This window comes from Triticum urartu, chromosome 3A, assembly GCF_056163025.1.
Source record: "Triticum urartu cultivar PI428250 chromosome 3A, HENAU_Tu73, whole genome shotgun sequence".
Lineage (NCBI taxonomy): Eukaryota > Viridiplantae > Streptophyta > Magnoliopsida > Poales > Poaceae > Triticum > Triticum urartu.
The window spans coordinates 525,620,238-525,639,137 of NC_141875.1; positions in this window are offsets into that span (position 1 = coordinate 525,620,238).

Sequence of the window (18,900 nt, forward strand, 5' to 3'; positions counted from 1 at the left end):
ACTTAAAGCGGAAAGGCTTGCTTCAGCTCAGCTCCAACTTGAAGTCAAAGATGCAATGAAGATGTCAGAGGACTGCCGTGCGCACCATCATGCCTTAAATCTAGTGTTGATGCATCTATCGTTGACACAATTGAGGTCTACTCAGCTTCTTCAGCTGATGGGGGGCGACCTGGCCAGGCCTAATGCCTTTTGAAGTGCTCTCAGTTTTGTATATTCTTTTGTCAGCGCGTTTATTTGCACTGGTGGCAAACTTTGATGCCCAGTGGATGTAATATGTGTGATAGCCGTGATAGCCTAGCCTAAGTTGCTTTCTTATTTATTTCATTGTTGTCTTGTTTATTTGTTTTCTTGTAGTCATTGCAGTTCTTTTTCCGCGGTTTGCTAGTGGCTGCAATAACCTATTTTTTAAAACTAGGCCACAATAACCATGGGCTAATATTTACTGTAGTGACACTGGGCCTCCTATGGGCCGTAAAAACAGTGGGCCTTCTACGGGCCGTAGAAACAGTGGGCCTTCTACGGGCCGTAGAAACAGTGGGCCTTCTACGGGCCGTAGAAACAATAGGCCTTCTACGAGCCGTGGAAACAATGGGCCTTCTACGGGCCGTATCATCAATGGGCCTTATACGGGCAGTATGATCGATTGGCCAAACATGGGCCAATAACAGGCCGCATTATGGCCATAAACGGGCTAGAGTTGGAATCGTCCATTCATGGGCCGACCATAGCGGGCCATCGTTAATAGGTCGTATTTGATGACGATATGAAAACAGCCCAACGTATTAACGGACCACAAAACAGGCCAACTGTAACCACGGGCTGAATTTGGCCCACAAGCAGAAAATGACAGTAACGGGCCGTAAGTAAACGAATGCTGGAAATGAGCCCAAGAATAAATGGGCTCTGAGAAGGCCGAAAGATAACATGGGCTGGAAACGGCCCAACGGAATAACGGGTCGTTAATGGGTATAAAGTGATACACTGTTCATTATGGGCCAGTTTCACCACGGGCCGTTAATGGGTGTAAAGTGATATAATGTTCATTACGGGCCAGTTTCACCACGGGCCGTTAATAGGCCAAGAGTTACATAGGGCCTCATATGGGTCGAAAGACGTCATGGGCCATACATGGGCCAGAAGTGAAAACGGGCTGGAGTCATATTGGGTGGCCCAGATGACGCTACTGGGCCTAATTCTGATAGGGCGTAACGGGCCTTGGGTTAGCGCGCTGTAAATGGGCTATATGCGAACATGCCGTTAACAGACTTTACATGGGCCAGCCCGCCACCTTTTGACCAAGTCAAACGGGCCGGCCTTTTCACAGGAATGGGCCTTTGTTGGGCCGTGCCACGTGTCGACGTATCATAGGCGCCTTCTGTCCAATGAGTGGATGACATCTGTCCCAACGATGAGCCGACACGTGTTTCCTCCAGCCAATGATGATTTTACATGTGGAAAATCCCCATTGGTCGGGGCTGTTAACGGGTTATCGAATCCAAAACCTGACCTGATAGCTTAACGGCGTTCCGTTACAGTGGATGCCACGTGTCGGTCACCCTTGATGAAAGCACTTCTGTGACGCGGGATTTATCGTCATGGAAGTGGACACTTCCGTGATGATAATTTTGGTAATGTCATGGAACACTTCTACGACAGCACAGGTATGACTATCTTGATTCTGTCATAAAATCGTCATGGATGTGCATGCATGAAAGAAAATGCGACCTACTGTGACAAACACGTATCATCGCGGAAGTGTATTTTTTGTAGTGAAGATAGGATCAAGAACACTCATATATTGATGAAAACATAATAGGTTCAGATCTAAAATCATGGCACTCGGGCCCTAGTGACAAGCATTAAGCATAGCAAAGTCATAGCAACATCAATCTCAGAACATAGTGGACACTAGGGATCAAATCCTAACAAAACTAACTCGATTACATGATAGATCTCATCCAACCCATCACCGTCCAACAAGCCTATGATGGAATTACTCACGCACGGTGGTGAGCATCATGAAATTAGTGATGGAGGATGGTTGATGATGACGATGGCGACGGATTCCCCTCTCCAGAGCCCCGAACGGACTCCAGATCAGCCCTCCCGGGAGGTTTTAGGGCTTGGCGGCGGCTCCGTATCATAAAACGTGATGATTTATTCTCTTTGATTTTTTTTCTCCCCGAAACTCAATATATGGAGTTGGAGTCAGAAAGGCAACAGGGGGCCCACGAGGTAGGGGCGCGCCCCCCACCCTCGTGGAGAGGTGGTGGGCCCCCTGCCCTTCATCTTTTGCAGGTATTTTTCTTATTTTCTGAAAAGTGGTTCCGTGAAGTTTCAGGTCATTCTGAGAACGTTTGTTTCTGCACATAAATAACACCATGGTAATTCTGCTAAAAACAGCGTTAGTCCGGGTTAGTTCCATTCAAATCATGCAAGTTAGAGTCCAAAACAAGGGCAAAAGTGTTTGGAAAAGTAGATACGACGGAGACGTATCAGTACGATTGATGATTTATCTAGAAGTGTTGATAGAATTGCTCATGATGTGGAAAATCTCAAGATAAAATTTTTTGTGCCTAAGGTTGATGAATCAATTAAAGCTCTTTATGTTTCTATGGATGAAAGTAAGAAAAGAACCGCTATGATTAGAGCTAAAAGAGAATTCTTAGAAAAAGCGTTTTCTGGTGATTTCTTCCGCAAAAGTGATGAAGATCTTAAAATGATCGGTGTTTCTTCTATTGATTCCTTGTTTAGTAAAGTTAATATTGATGAAAAAGGGACTGGAGAAGAGTCAACTTTAGGTAGAAGGCGTCCCAATAATTCAGAGGGTGAAAATCTTGTTGAGAAAATTGATAAAAGTGGGTTTGAAGAGGTTAAACCTTTAGCTGGTGATGTGTCCACTCTTTTGGATTACAAAGACTTTAATTATGATAGTTGCTCTTTGATTGATTGTATTCATTTGTTGCAATCCATGATAAATTCACCCCATGCTTATGAACAAAATAAAGCTTTTACTAAACATTTTGTTGATGCTATGATGAAAGCTTTTGAAGAAAAGTTGGAGTTAGAAGTTTCAATTCCAAGAAAATTGCATGATGAATGGGAACCTACTATCAAAGTCAAGATTAAAAATTGTGAGTGTTTTTATTTGTGTGACTTGGGTGCTAGTGTTTCTACTATTCCGAAATATTTATGTGATGTGCTTGGTCTTACCAATCTTGAAGAATGCTCTTTAAATTTGCACTTGGCGGATTCTATTATTAAAAAGCCTATGGGAAGAATTAATGATGTTCTTATTCTTGCAAATAGGAATTATGTGCCCATAGATTTTATTGTTCTTGATATTGATTGCAATCCATCTTGTCCAATTATTCTTGGTAGACCATTTTTACGCACTATTGGTGACGTGATTGATAAGAAAGAAGGCAATATTAAGTTCCAATTTACTTTGAGGAAGGGTATGAAACACTTTCCTAGAACAAGAATTAGGCCACCATATTAATCAATCATGAGGGCATCTTATGGATCTCGGACCAAAGATGACAAAACTTAGATTCTTGCTTTATGCCTAGCTAAGGGGGAAAAAATATAGCGCTTGTTGGGAGGCAACCCAATGAATAAAAGTTTTTTTTGCTTTTTGTTTTTTGTTCTTGAGTGTTAGCACAATTATGCTACTGTTATGATTGTGTTTTTTATGTTTTAATTAGTGTTTGTGCCAAGTAAAGCCTTTAGTATCTTCTTGGGTGATAGTTGTTTGAACTTGCTGAAAAAACAGAAACTTTTGCGCTCACGAAAAGAATTTTCATTTCCTACCAGAGAACGATAAAATACCCATTCCACTTGAAGTAGATCCATATACAAATTTTTCAGGTCGTCCTAATTGTTCAGAATTTTTGGAGTTATAGAAGTATTCGAAATAGTCAGATTGCTACAGACTGTTCTGTTTTGACAGATTCTGTTTTCTTTGTGTTGTGTGCTTATTTTGATGGCTCTATGGTTTTCTTTGATGATTTTTTGCCATAGAAAAGTTGGAATACAGTAGATATAATGCAAGAACAAACTATGAATTGGTTTGATACAACACTTATAGTAGTGATTTGTTATTCTTATACTAACGGATCTCACGAAGGTTTTGTTGAGTTTTGTGTGATTGAAGTTTTCAAGTTTTGAGTTATCTTACGATGGATGAAGTAATAAGGAGTAGAAGAGCCTAAGCTTGGGGATGCCCTGGCATCCCAAGCTATTATCCAAAAATGAGCAACCAACTAAGCTTGGGGATGCCCCCGAGTGGCATCCCCTCTTTATTCTAATGACCATCGGTATTTTACTCGAAGCTATATTTTTATTCGTCAAATACTATGTGTTTTGCTTGGAGCGTCTTGTATGATATGAGTCTTTGCTTGTTTTATTTTGTGTTTTAAGTCTTGATCCCTTGCTGTACACACCTATTTGAGAGAGCCAAAATTATGTCATGACTTGTTAGAATTTCTCTTTATGCTTCACTTAAATTTTTCATGACTTATATCTTTTTTAGCACGGTGTGCTTTAGTATTTTTGAAGAAATGCTATCTTGCTTCACTTAGATTTATTTGAGATTTAGTAAAATTTTCAAGAAATTCTCTCTCGCTTCACTTCAATTAATTTGAGAGAAAGAAATATTATGCTCATGATCTTCACTTATATTTGTTTGAGCTTATGAAAAGCAACATATGAAAATTAGTCCCAAAGTGATAGATATCCAAGAAGGATATAATAAAACTTTCATGAAGATCATTGGACAAAATAAACTTGATTCTTAGTAATAGTTTTGAGATATGATGATGTGATATGTGAGTCATCTTGATGAGTAATTATGCTTTATTAGGAATATTGGTGTTAAGGTTTGTGATTCCCTATGCAAGCACGAAAGTCAATAGTTATGCAATGAAAGTATATCCTACTTATGGTGCATTATTTGGTGTTAGTTATGCTTAATGCTCACTTATGAGATTATCTGTTTCTTGGTTGGTCGTTTCTCAATCTTTTGCTAGCCTTCATTTTGCACTATGTATGATCACTACTTGTGCATCCATAACCTTTAAACCACTTTTGCCACATGAGTCCATTATATCTACCTATATGCGGTATTCTTTTGCCGTTCTAAGCAAATTTGCATGTGCCATCTCTAATTTTCAAAAATAAACTTCTCTTTTGTGTGTTCGTTTCACTCGCGGAGCGGTGAGGGGTGGCTAATATTTTCCATGCTAGATGTGTTATTCTCAAGATGAGTGTTATTCACTTGTCATTACACGAGAGTAAGGCAAAGGTATTAGGGATGCCCAGTCCCGAAATGAAAAAATGAATTTACTTTATGTTGTCAAATGATAAATTCCTTGGAAAGTGTTGGTATGGAGGGCACCCGTGGATACAGTTAGTCATGGAAAGTGAAAGTATGGTGGAAAAAGGAATAAACTTTATTTTCTGTCTGGGAACCGCCTATGATATATATACCATGGAAAGTGTTGGGAACTCTAAGTCGTTTTCGTTGGTGGGATGGATACACCTCCCAAAATGTTTTTATCTCTAAGTTTTTCACTTTGAGCTCTGGCACCTCTACAAATCCCTACTTCCCTCTTCGAAGGGCTTTACTTTATGCAATTTTTATTTTGAATTTGAGTCTCCATCTTCTCTTATAAAATCACCAACTAGGAGGCAATATGATCGTACTTGAGTATTGGGTGTAGCTAATATGTGAGTGTGTTTCATGAATGGATCAATGGATGAGCATGATGGGCTAGGGATAGCTTATTTTAGCGTTGATATTTTGAAAGACATGGTTGCTTGTTGATATGCTTGAGTATTTAAATTATTATGTCAAAACTAGACTGTTGCTTTGAACAATATAAAAGTCCAAATGTCCATGCTACAAAGAAATAAATATGATAGGTCATGTTAGGCAGCATTCCACATCAAAAATTCTGTTTTTATCACTTCCCTACTCGAGGACGAGTAGGAGTTAAGCTTGGGGATGTTGATACGTCTCCAACGTACCTATAATTTTTGATTGTTCCGTGCTGTTATATTAACAATCTTGGATGTTTTATAATCATTTTATAGTCATTTTATATCATTTTTTGGTACTAACCTATTGACATAGTGTCAAGTGCCAGTTGCTGTTTTTTCCATGTTTTTACATCGCAGAAAATCAATATCAAACGGAGTCCAAATGCCATGAAACTTTTCAGAGAATTTTTATGGGCCAGAAGGAACACAACGGGCCCTGGCTGCACTTGGGGGGTGCCCCGAGGGGAGAAGAACCCACTAGGGCACGCCAGGAGGCCCGGGCGCGCCCTGGTGGGTTGTGCCCACCTCGGGTGCCCCCCGGACCGCCTCTTTGCTCTATAAATACCCCAATATTCCCAAAACCCTAGGGGAGTCAACGAAATATTGATCCATCCGCCACAGAGTCCAGAACCACCAGATCCAATCTAGACACCATCTCAGATGGGGTTCACCACCTCATTGGTGCCTCTCCGATGATGTGTGAGTAGTTCTTTGTAGACATTCGGGTCCGTAGTTAGTAGCTAGATGGATTCATCTCTCTCTCTCTCTTTATTCTCAATATAATGGTCTCTTGGAGATCCATATGATGTAACTCTTTTGCGGTGTGTTTGTTGGGATCGATGAACTTTGAGTTTATGATCAGATCTATCTTTTTATATCCATGAAAGTATTTGAGTTTATTTGATCTCTTTTGTGCATGATTTCTTATAGCCTCGTATTTCTTCTCCGATATTTGGGTTTTTTTGGCCAACTTGATCTATTTTTCTTGCAATGGGAAGAGGTGCTTTGTAGTGGGTTCGATCTTACGGTGCTTGGTCCCAGTGACAAAAGGGGAACCGACACGTATGTATTGTTGCTTCTAAGGATAAAATGATGGGGTCTATCTCTACATAGATAGATCTTGTCTACATCATGTCATCGTTCTTATTGCATTACTCTATTTCTCCATGAACTTAATACACTAGATGCATGCTGGATAGCGGTCGATGTGTGGAGTAATAGTAGTAGATGCAGGCAGGAGTCGGTCTACTAATCTTGGACGTGATGCATATGTAATTATCATTGCTTGGATATCGTCATGAGTATTTGAAGTTCTATCAATTGCCCAACAATAATTTGTTCACCCACCATTTGCTATTTTTCTCGAGAGAAGCCACTAGTGAAACCTACGGCCCCCGGGTCTCTTTCTCATATTATTTGCCTTTGCGATCTACTTTTATTTGCTTTTATTTTCAGATCTATTAATCCAAAAAACCCAAAATACCTTGATGCACTTTATTTTATTTGCGATCTATTTATTCAACCTATTACAACTTTCTCCCGTCACGCACCAATTTCTGGCACCATTACCCCGAAAGGGATTGACAACCCCTTTAACACGTCGGGTTGCGAGGATTTGTTATCTGTGTGCAGGGGATGTTTACGTTGTGTTGCTTGGTTCTCCTACTGGTTCAATAACCTTGGTTTCATATCTGAGGGAAATACCTACCGTCGATGTGCTGCATCATCCCTTCCTCTTTGGGGAAATACCGACGTAGCTTCAAGCGACATTAGTCCCTGATCTTGATCGTACATATTTGCGTGTATGATTAGTGTACGATTGAATCGGGGGCGTCTCAAGTTGGTATCAGAGCCGACTGCCTATAGGAACCCCCCCTTTCCAACTCCTTGGCCGAAGTTGAATCTAGTCTTTGAAAAACTGTTTTACTAACATGGCTGTGTGGCTTACGGGCCCACGTCGCCATTGGTTGGTATTAGGATCTTTTACTCCTCGTCTATACTCTGGGACTCTGATCTCTTTTCTATTCGGGTTAAATGATGTTGTTAACTAACTCTAGGTTCTCGTAAATACTTTCTCCCGGAGAGCCCCTCACTCCATATGATTGCTTGGTGCACCAGAAGATTCTGAAGATATTCTTCGATGTTTTTCCGAGACCCTTTGTACCCTTCGCCATTGCGATCCCTATCACCGATAAATCCTTATGGGTAACTACCTACATTGTCATTCATATCTTCATCCCCGGTTGCTCTTGTTATTACAAGATGTCCTAAAATACTCACCGATGTTCCGAGAATCCTTTATGCTTACTGCCCTACAGTTCCTTGCCGCATAAATACCCCTGTGAATAATTCCTCACACTTATCGAGGATTTGTTCATTCCTAGTTGATCAAATGATTCACAAGATACTTTGAAGTACTATCCTATCTTCCGATAATCCTCTCCAGCTATTGCTCTGCAAATACTTATATGCTTGCATTATGGTTACTTCCATATGTCTAGCAATACTCATTAACATCCTTTGTCATCATAATTTCGAGCATTTCATTCGATTTGTTTGTGAATGTTGGCGATCATCAATCCTATTTAAAATTCTTCCCTTGGTTCAGACGTCACTTCGGACATGAGCTGGTTCTTGGCAATTCAAACCTTGATTGATTATCGATCTATGTCTATTCAACTTACTTGTCTTTGATCAGAGCCTCTGCTTCTGATCCCCCGATTTGGAAATCATAATTCCTTCGCATTTGAGCTTTGAATTAGTCAGTTGTTTCTATAATCTAAACTCCTTGCATTCTTTCTTCTTCTGGTTGAGTACCGTTGCTCGCATCAGATCCCTCGTGGACCACCAGATCCTTTGTTGGGTTCTATCCGACATCATCCTTCATATACAGTAACCTTGTGAGCTTTTCCTTGGATACATAATGCCTTTAGTAAATTGTATCTTCTGCTTCCTCAATCATGCTCTACTCCGAGCTTGAGTTATTTACTCATGAAGTTTGACCCTACAACTTCGTCGAAGACGAGAAGTAAATGGAAAGTTATGCATTGATGAAGTGAGAGTCGACCTTGAACCTTTGTGTTCATGCCCATGGACCCAATGTGGAACTTATCATGGAAGCTTCTTGTTATAATAATAATCCCCTTGTGATAAGTTCATCTTGTATCTATGTTTGGTCCTTTGCAACCGTGGTTCCGACCATATTGTTCTTCTTCGATCCCATTTATCAAACAAGTTAGAGTACTTGTCCGCTTCAGCTCATTTCACCTGTCCAACCTCTATCATGTTCTACCTTTGAGTATTACCCTCTGATATCTCGAGAATATCACGAAACTACATAACTTCTTATGAGTTCTCCATGAACTATTAATTCTCGCCGATTCCAAGTTCCCACGGGTTCTGAGTTGTTAGACACTCGAGAACGCCGATAACTGATTTAATGTCTACACTTTCCTTTACATTGTTTTGTTTAACCTTTCTTGCAACGTAACATATCTGAGCAGTGGTAATTCCCTGCTTATGTAAACCCCTCGGTGCACAAACTCCATCAGTAAGACCTTGATACTATTGTTGATGACTTTTCGGTAGCCACCGATGGACGAGAACTTTGCCTATTGGTCTGCCTCGTCTTAACGAGTAGGGAAATGGTTCTCTTCGTCCCTCGCCCTTGGTACCAATGTTGTTGCCAACATAATTGACAGACTATCCTCTGACCGCCTTTGCTATCATGACCGTGCAAAATGTTAGCACCCTTCCTGCTTTTAACCCACATGGTGGGCCCATAACCCACAGTTCCACAGGATCGAAACCTAACTCTCCTATACATCCCTGTTTTCCAAAATTGTTCCTCGCGCTTGGCTTCGTATGTAAATCACGAGCCACCGACCTAGTGATCTATTTTGGTATCAGACGCAATACGGATTCCCATTGCTCCGTACCCCTTTTCACCCTTTGTTTCAGGCAACGAACGGGTGCCTACCTACTTGAAACTTCTTATTGTCCCTTCTTACCTTGCTCTTGATGACTTTCTTGAATTTCCACTCAAGAGATGCCTCTATGCCATGTTCACTGAGATAGCCCCGAAGTACCTATCTTGTGTTGAGCTTCGTCCTTCCCGAGTCTTCCCCCCTTACTCCACCCCTTGAATCTCGGGACGAGATTTTTTGTAGTGGAGGAGAATTGTGACGCTCGGATATTTAAGCTACAATAACCTTCTGCTAATGATGCCACGTCACCAAGATTACTGTTGTTAAACTCGCGTTGGTTCGAATCCGGTCCAAATTCAAATTTAAAATAAAGTCAAAAATAAAAGTTTTCAAATGTCAAAACTAGAATGTGCAAATTGTGGAAAATAATTCATAAATATCATTGGTGAAGAAACCAAATTCTTATAAAATGTTTAAGTGCTCAAAAATAAATAAAACAATGGCTTAAACAATTATATAAATGCCTTTTATAAATTCTTAGATGTTAAACTACTTTATTTGAGTACCAAACTTTTTATGGTAAAGGTAGAAATAGCAATACTAATTTAGAAACTACTTTTGTATTTTAACTAAACTAAAATATTGTGGGAATTAATTAAAACAGTAAAGGAATACAAATACAAATAAAAGTAAAAGTAAAAACAAAAGAAACACCCCCGGGCCAAATGGCCCGGCTGGCCTCACTCGCCGAGCCAGGCCGGCCCACCTCGCCCTGGCTCCCTCGCTCCCCTGTTCACGAGAGGGCGTGCCCGCACCGATGCCCGCCACGGCACCGGCCATCGCCGTGGCGGCCATCTACCGTCTCCCCGGGGCTATAAGGCGGCCCCGACGCCCCTCTCCCTGCTGAACCCTAGCCACTTCCCCCTTCCCCCTCGTGCCGTTTTTCTTCCTCCACGCGACAAGCCGAAGCTCCGGCGCCATGGCCGTCGCCAACCTCGCGCCCATCGTCATCCCCGCCACCTAGGACTGCACCAGGGGCTGCGATGACCTCGTCCACGTCAACTGCAAGCTCAGTTCGAGATCATCGCCCCTCTGTGGATTGGATCGACCTCGTCTTCTTCCACGGGCGCCGCCGACGATCTTCTTCGGTCCCATCTGATCTGCTGCTACTAAGCCACTGCCGGGTCCCCGTGTGCCTCCCTGGTGAGCACACGCATCTCCTTCCTCTCCCCCTGGCCTCTTCGACGCCGTAGGCCTTCCCCCGCGCCTTTGTAGCCACTCCGTCGAGCCCGAGCAGTGCCACCATTCCCTGCACGCTCCCCCGCCTCTGCTCACGCATGCGCCCGCTCATTCCTCGCTGCTCCTACTGATACTCGCACCTCCGCCCGCGCGTGCCCGAGCAGACCCACGTGCGCCTTCTTTCTTCCCATGGTCGTCACGCCCGGACCATACCCTGCTCTCCTCGGCCACAGCCGCCGGCGTCCACCACCGCACGCCCACCCGCGCACTGCCGCGCCCACCTCACGCCGCGTTTGCGCTCCTGCGCGCCTCTGGGCCCCTCCCCACGCCTCCACGCACGCCCGTGTGCTCACCGCCATGGCCAACCGCGGCCGCCCCCTACTAGCGCTGCTCGCGCGTTGCTTCACCGTTGCCTCTTGCTGGCTACTGTTGCCCGCCTTCGCCGACCGCTCGCCTCACCTGCACCTGCCGCCGAGCCCGCCACCACCGCTGCTGCCCCTCGCCGCCCACTCCAGCCACTGTGGCCCCTCCCACCTCTGGCAGCCGCTAACCGGGCGACGCGATGGCCCCCCTGCTCGCTTGCAGCCCGCTGTGCCCGCTCGCTGCCGTGGCCTGCCTCGCCCCAGCCTTCCTCTCCTCGCTGCGCCGCGTCGCCCTCCCGCGCCACCGCGCTGCCTCCTCCCCGTGCGCGCTCCGCTGTGTCCCGTCCCGCCGCTGCCCCCCCCCCCCCCCCCCCCCTCCCTGGCGAGCCACCCTGGCGCTCGCCGCCGCCGGACGGGGCTACCGGCTTCGCCCGCCGTGGCCCGCGCGCCCCGCTCCCTTGTCGGTCGGTGGCCTCTCCCCCGCTGGCCTCGTCGAGGCCACGGCCTCGCCCGGGCGCCCGCCCGCCCGTTAACTCGCCCGACCCACTGGCCTTCTGCCACTCGCATACGGGCCCCACCAACCCCCTTTTCTTACAAAAAATTGTAATAAATAAATACAACTAATTAGTTAATTAATTAACTTTATTAAAATGGTTTATTAAACTAACTAATTGGTTGGCCTAATTAATCTAGTAATTAGTTAGGTGAGTCAATGACATGGGGCCCTACCCTTGTTGACTAGTCAAACGTTGACTAGTCAACTGAGACCCCCTGGCCCACCTGTCAGCCACTGGGTGCACTTTTGTGTACCCTGTGCTAGGTGCCCCTAGTATTTTAACAATTATTTTCGAATTAAAATTTATTCTAAAAATTGTTTAAAATCTTTGAAAAATCATAGAAATTAATCCGTATCTCGGATGAAAAAGTTTTATACATGAAACTTGCTCAGAACGACGAGACAAATCCGAATACGCAGTCCATTCGTTTGCCACACGTCCCTAGCATAGCAAACATCGAACCTTTCCCCTTCGGTTCGTCTGTCCGAAAATGCCTTGATACGTCTCCAACGTATCTATAATTTTTTATTGTTCCTTTCTATTATATTATCTGTTTTGGATGTTAATGGACTTATTTATACACTTTTATATTATTTTTTGGACTAACCTACTAATCCAAGGCCCAGTGCAAATTGTTGTTGTTTTGCCTATTTCAGTGTTTCGCAGAAAAGGAATATCAAACGGAATCCAAACGGAATGAAACCTTCGGGAGAGTTATTTTTGGAACAAACATGATCTAGAGGACTTGGAGCAGACGTCAAAAAAGAAACGAGGTGGCCACGAGGCAGGAGGGCACGCCCCATCCTCGTGGGCCCCTCACAGCTCCACCGACCTACTTCTTCCTCCTATATATATCCATATACACCGAAAACATCCAGGAGCACCATGAAACCCTATTTCCACTGCCGCAACCTTCTGTACCAATGAGATCCCATCTTGGGGCCTTTTTCAGAGCTCCGCCGGAGGGGGAATCGATCACGGAGGGCTTCTACATCAACACCATAGCCTCTCCGATGATGTGTGAGTAGTTTACCACAGACCTTCGGGTCCATAGTTATTAGCTACATGGCTTCTTCTCTCTCTTTGGATCTCAATACAATGTTCTCCTCGATCTTCTTGGAGATCTATTCGATGTAACTCTTTTTGCGGTGTGTTTGTCGAGATCCGATGAATTGTGGGTTTACGATCAAGTTTATCTATGAACAATATTTGAGTCTTCTCTGAGAGCCTTTATGTATGATTGGTTATCTTTGCAAGTCTCTTTGAATTATCAGTTTGGTTTGGCCTACTAGATTGATCTTTCTTGCAATGGGAGAAGTGCTTAGCTTTGGGTTCAATCTTACGGTATCCTTTCCCAGTGACAGCAGGGGAAGCGAGGCACGTATTGTATTGTTGCCATCGAGGATAAAAAGATGGGGTTTATATCATATTGCTTGAGTTTATCCCTCTACATCATGTCATCTTGCCTAATGTGTTACTCTATTCTTATGAACTTAATACTCTAGATGCATGCTGGATAGCGGTCGATGTGTGGAGTAATAGTAGTAGATGCAGAATCGTTTCGGTCTACTTGTCGCGGACGTGATGCCTATATACATGATCATGCCTTGATATTCTCATAATTATGCACTTTTCTATCAATTGCTCGACAATAATTTGTTCACCCACCTTAATACTTATGCTATCTTGAGAGAAGCCACTAGTGAAACCTATGGCCCCCGGGTCTATCAATTGCTCGACAATAATTTGTTCACCCACCTTAATGAGTCGACCGGTTCATGATGACTTGCAAATAGCAAATCAGTCGGATAAAGAAAAATACCTTCAAGCATAAGGAACAACTTCTTGGCGAGCGCCCCCAGATAAGCCTGATACATCTCCAACGTATCTATAATTTTTGATTGCTCCACGCAATATTATCTACTGTTTTGGACATTATAGGGCTTTATTATCCACTTTTATATTATTTTTGGGACTAACCTATTAACCGGAGGCCCAGCCCAGAATTGTTGTTTTTTGTCTATTTTAGGGTTTCGAAGAAAAGGAATATCAAACGGAGTCCAAACGGAATGAAACCTTCGGGAACATGATTTTCTCACCGAACATGATCCAGGAGACTTGGACCCAACGTCAAGAAACAAAGGAGGAGGCCACGAGGTAGGGGGGCACGCCTACCGCCCCCAGGTGCGCCCTCCACCCTTGTGGGCCCCCTGTTGCTCCACCGACATACTCCTTCCTCCTATATATACCTACGTACCCCCAAACGATCAGATACGAAGCGAAAACCCTAATTCCACCGTCGTAACTTCCTGTATCCATGAGATCCCATCTTGGGGCCTGTTCCGGAGCTCCGCCGAAGGGGGTATCCATCACAGAGGGCTTCTACATCAACACCATAGCCTCTCCGATGAAGTGTGAGTAGTTTACCTCAGACCTTCGGGTCCATAGTTATTAGCTAAATGACTTCTTCTCTCTTTTTGGATCTCAATACAATGTTCTCCCCCTCTCTTGTGGAGATCTATTCGATGTAATCTTCTTTTTGCGGTCTGTTTGTTGAGACCGATGAATTGTGGGTTTATGATCAAGTCTATCTATGAACAATATTTGAATCTTCTCTGAATTCTTTTATGTATGATTGGTTATCTTTGCAAGTCTCTTCGAATTATCAGTTTGGTTTGGCCTACTAGATTGATCTTTCTTGCAATGGGAGAAGTGCTTAGCTTTGGGTTCAATCTTGTTGTGTCCTTTCCAAGTGACAGTACGGGCAGCAAAGCACGTATTGTATTGTTGCCATCGAGGATAAAAAGATGGGGTTTATATCATATTGCTTGAGTTTATCCCTCTACATCATGTCATCTTGCCTAATGTGTTACTCTATTCTTATGAACTTAATACTCTAGATGCATGCTGGATAGCGGTCGATGTGTGGAGTAATAGTAGTAGATGCAGAATCGTTTCGGTCTACTTGTCGCGGACGTGATGCCTATGTACATGATCATGCCTTGATATTCTCATAATTATGCACTTTTCTATCAATTGCTCGACAATAATTTGTTCACCCACCTTAATACTTATGCTATCTTGAGAGAAGCCACTAGTGAAACCTATGGCCCCCGGGTCTATCTTTTATCATATAATTTTCCCATATACTTTATTTTGCAATCTTTACTTTCAATCTATATCATAAAAATACCAAAAAAATATCTTATTATTATTATCATCTCTATCAGATCTTACTCTCGTAAGTGACCGTGAAGGGATTGACAACCCCTTTATCGCGTTGATTGCGAGGTTCTTATTTGTTTGTGTAGGTACGAGGGACTTGCGTGTAATCTCCTACTGGATTGATACCTTGGTTCTAAAAAAACCGAGGGAAATACTTATGCTACTTTGCTGCGTCACCCTTTCCACTTCAAGGGAAAACCGACGCAGTGCTCAAGAGGTAGCAAGAAGGATTTCTGGCGCCGTTGCCGGGGAGATCTACTCACAAGTCAAGACATACCAAGTACCCATCACAAATTTTTATCCCTCGCATTACATTATTTGCCATTTGCCTCTCATTTTCCTCTCCCCCACTTCACCCTTGCCGTTTTATTCGCCCTTTTTTTCCGCTCGCCTCTTTTTCATTCGCCTCTTTTTGTTTGCCTCTTGCTTGCTTGTGTGTTGGATTGTTTGTCACGATGGTTCAAGATAATACTAAATTGTGTGATTTTGCCAATACCAACAATAATGATTTTATTAGCACCCCGATTGCTCCTCTTACCGATGCTGAATCTTGTGAAATTGACACTGCTTTGTTGAATCTTGTCATGAAAGATCAGTTTTGTTAGATCTTCCTAGTGCAGATGCCGCTACCCATCTAGACAACTTTGTTGATTTGTGTGATATGAAAAAGAAGAAAGATGTGGATAATGATATAGTTAAATTGAAGCTATTTCTGTTTTCGCTTAGAAATCATTCTAAAACTTGGTTTTTGTCTTTGCCTAAAAATACTATTGATTCTTGGAACAAGTGCAAAGATGCTTTTATCTCTAAGTATTTTCCTCCCGCGAAGATCATCTCTCTTAGAAACGATATTATGAACTTTAAGCAACTAGATCATGAGCATGTTGCACAATCTTGGGAGAGGATGAAATTAATGATTTGTAATTGCCCTACACATGGTTTGAATTTATGGATGATCATACAAATTTTTATGCTGGATTGAATTTTGCTTCTAGAAATCTTTTAGATTCGGCCGTGGGAGGCACTTTTATGGAAATCACTTTAGGATAAGCTACCAAACTCCTAAATAATATTATGGTTAATTATTCTCAATGGCACACCAAAAGATCTATTAGTAAAAAAGTTCATGCTATGGAAGAAATTAATGTTTGTAGTGGAAAGATGGATGAACTTATGAAATTGTTTGCTAATAAGAGTGTTTCTTCTGATCCTAATGATATGCCTTTGTCTACCTTGATTGAGAATAATAATGAATCTATGGATGTGAATTTTGTTGGTAGGAACAATTTTGGTAACAACGCGTATAGAGGAAACTTTAATCCTAGGCTGTATCCTAGTAATTCCTCTAATAATTATGGTATTTCCTACAAGAATTCTTATGGAAATTATAATAAGATGCCCTCTGATTTTGAATGTAGTATTAAAGAATTTATTAGTTCGCAAAAGAGTTTCAATGCTTTGATTGAAGAAAAATTGTCTAAGATTGATGAGTTGGCTATGAACGTGGATAGAATTTCTCTTGATGTTGATTCTTTGAAACTTAGATCTATTCCACCTAAGCATGATATCAATGAGTCTCTAAAAGCCATGATAGTTTCCATTGATGAGTGCAAAGAAAGAACCGCTAGGATGCGTGCTAAAAAAGATTGCTTCATAAAAGTGTGTTATTCTAGTTTTGATGATAATAAGGATGAAGATCTAAAAGTGATTGATGTGTCTCCTATTAAATCTTTGTTTTGAAATATGAATCTTGATAATGATGGGACTGGAGATGAGTCAACTTTAGTTAAAAGGCGTCCCAATGATTCAGAGTTTTTAGATCTTGATGCAAAAATTGGTAAAAGTGGGATTGGAGAGGTCAAAACTTTACATAGCAATGAACCCACTATTTTGGATTTCAAGGAATTTAATTATGATAATTGCTCTTTGATAGATTGTATTTCCTTGTTTCAATCCGTGCTAAATTCTTCGCATGCTTATAGTCAAAATAAAGCTTTTACCAAACATACCGTTGATGCTTTAATGCAATCTTATGAAGAAAAGCTTGAATTAGAAGTTTCTATCCCTAGAAAACTTCATGATGAGTGGGAACCTACTACTAAAATTAAAATTAAAGATCATGAATGCTATGCTTTATGTGATTTGGGTGCTAGCGTTTCCACGATTCCAAAAACTTTGTGTGATGTGTTAGGTTTTCGTGAATTTGATGATTGTTCTTTAAATCTGCATCTTGCGGATTCCACTATTAATAAACCTATGGGAAGTATTAATGATGTTCTTATTGTTGCAAATAGGAATTATGTGCCCGTAGATTTCATTTTTCTTCATATTGATTGCAATCCTTCATGTCCCATTATTCTTGGTAGACCTTTCCTATGAAAGAAGGGAATATTGGATTACAATTTCCGTTAAGGAAAGGCATGGAAAACTTTCCTAAAAATAAAATTAAATTACCTTATGAGTCTATTATGAGAGCCACTTATGGATTGCATACCAAAGATGGCAATACCTAGATCTATTCTTGTTTTTATGCCTAGCTAGGGGCGTTAAACAATAGCACTTGTTGGGAGGCAACCCAATTTTATTTTTGTTTCTTGCTTTTTGGTTCTATTTAGTAATAAATAATTCATCTAGCCTCTATTTATATGTGTTTTTATGATTTTAATTAATGTTTTTTCCAAGTAGAACCTTTGGGAAGACTTGGGGGAAGTTTTAGCAATCTTGCTGTAAAAAAACAGAAACTTTAGCGCTCACGAGATTTGCTGCCATTTTTTACTGAAGAGTGCGATTAGGTTGATTCTTATTGCAGATGATTAATAGAAAAATTCCTCATGTCCAAAAATTTAGTTAAGAATTTTTGGGGTTACAGAAGTATTCGAAACCTACAGATTACTAAAGGATGTTCTGTTTTTGATAGATTCTGTTTTTGTGTGTTGTTTGCTTATTTTGATGAATCTATGGCTAGTATCGGAGTGTATGAACCATGGAGAAGTTGGAATACAGTAGGTTTAACACCAATATAAATAAATAATGAGTTCATTACAGTACCTTAAGTGGTGATTTGTTTTCTTATACTAACGGAGCTCATGAGATTTTCTATTGAGATTTGTGTTGTGAAGTTTTCAAGTTTTGGGTAAAGATTTGATGGATTTTGGAATAAGGAGTGGCAAGAGACTAAGCTTAGGGATGCACAAGGCACCCAAGGTAAAATTCAAGGACAACCAAAAGCCTAAGCTTGGGGATGCCCCGAAAGGCATCCCCTCTTTCGTCTTCTTCCATCGGTAACTTTACTTGCCGCTATATTTTTATTCACCACGTGATATGTGTTTTGCTTGGAGCGTCTTGTATGATTTGAGTCTTTGATTTTTAGTTTACCCCAATCATCCTTGCTGTACACACCTTTTGGGAGATACACACATGAATTGGAATTTATTAGAATATTCTATGTGCTTCACTTATATCTTTTGAGCTGGATAATTTTGCTCTAGTGCTTCACTTATATTTTTTGAGCATGGTGGTGGTTTTATTTTATAGAAATTATTGATCTCTCATGCTTCACTTATATTATTTTGAGAGTCCTTTAGAACAACATGGTAATTTGCTTTGGTTATAAAATTAGTCCTAATATGATAGGCATCCAGGATGGGTATAATAAAAACTATCATAAAAGTGCATTGAATACTATGAGAAGTTTGATACTTGATGACTGTTTTGAGATATAGAGATGGTGATATTAGAGTCATGCTAGTTTATTAGTTGTGAATTTGA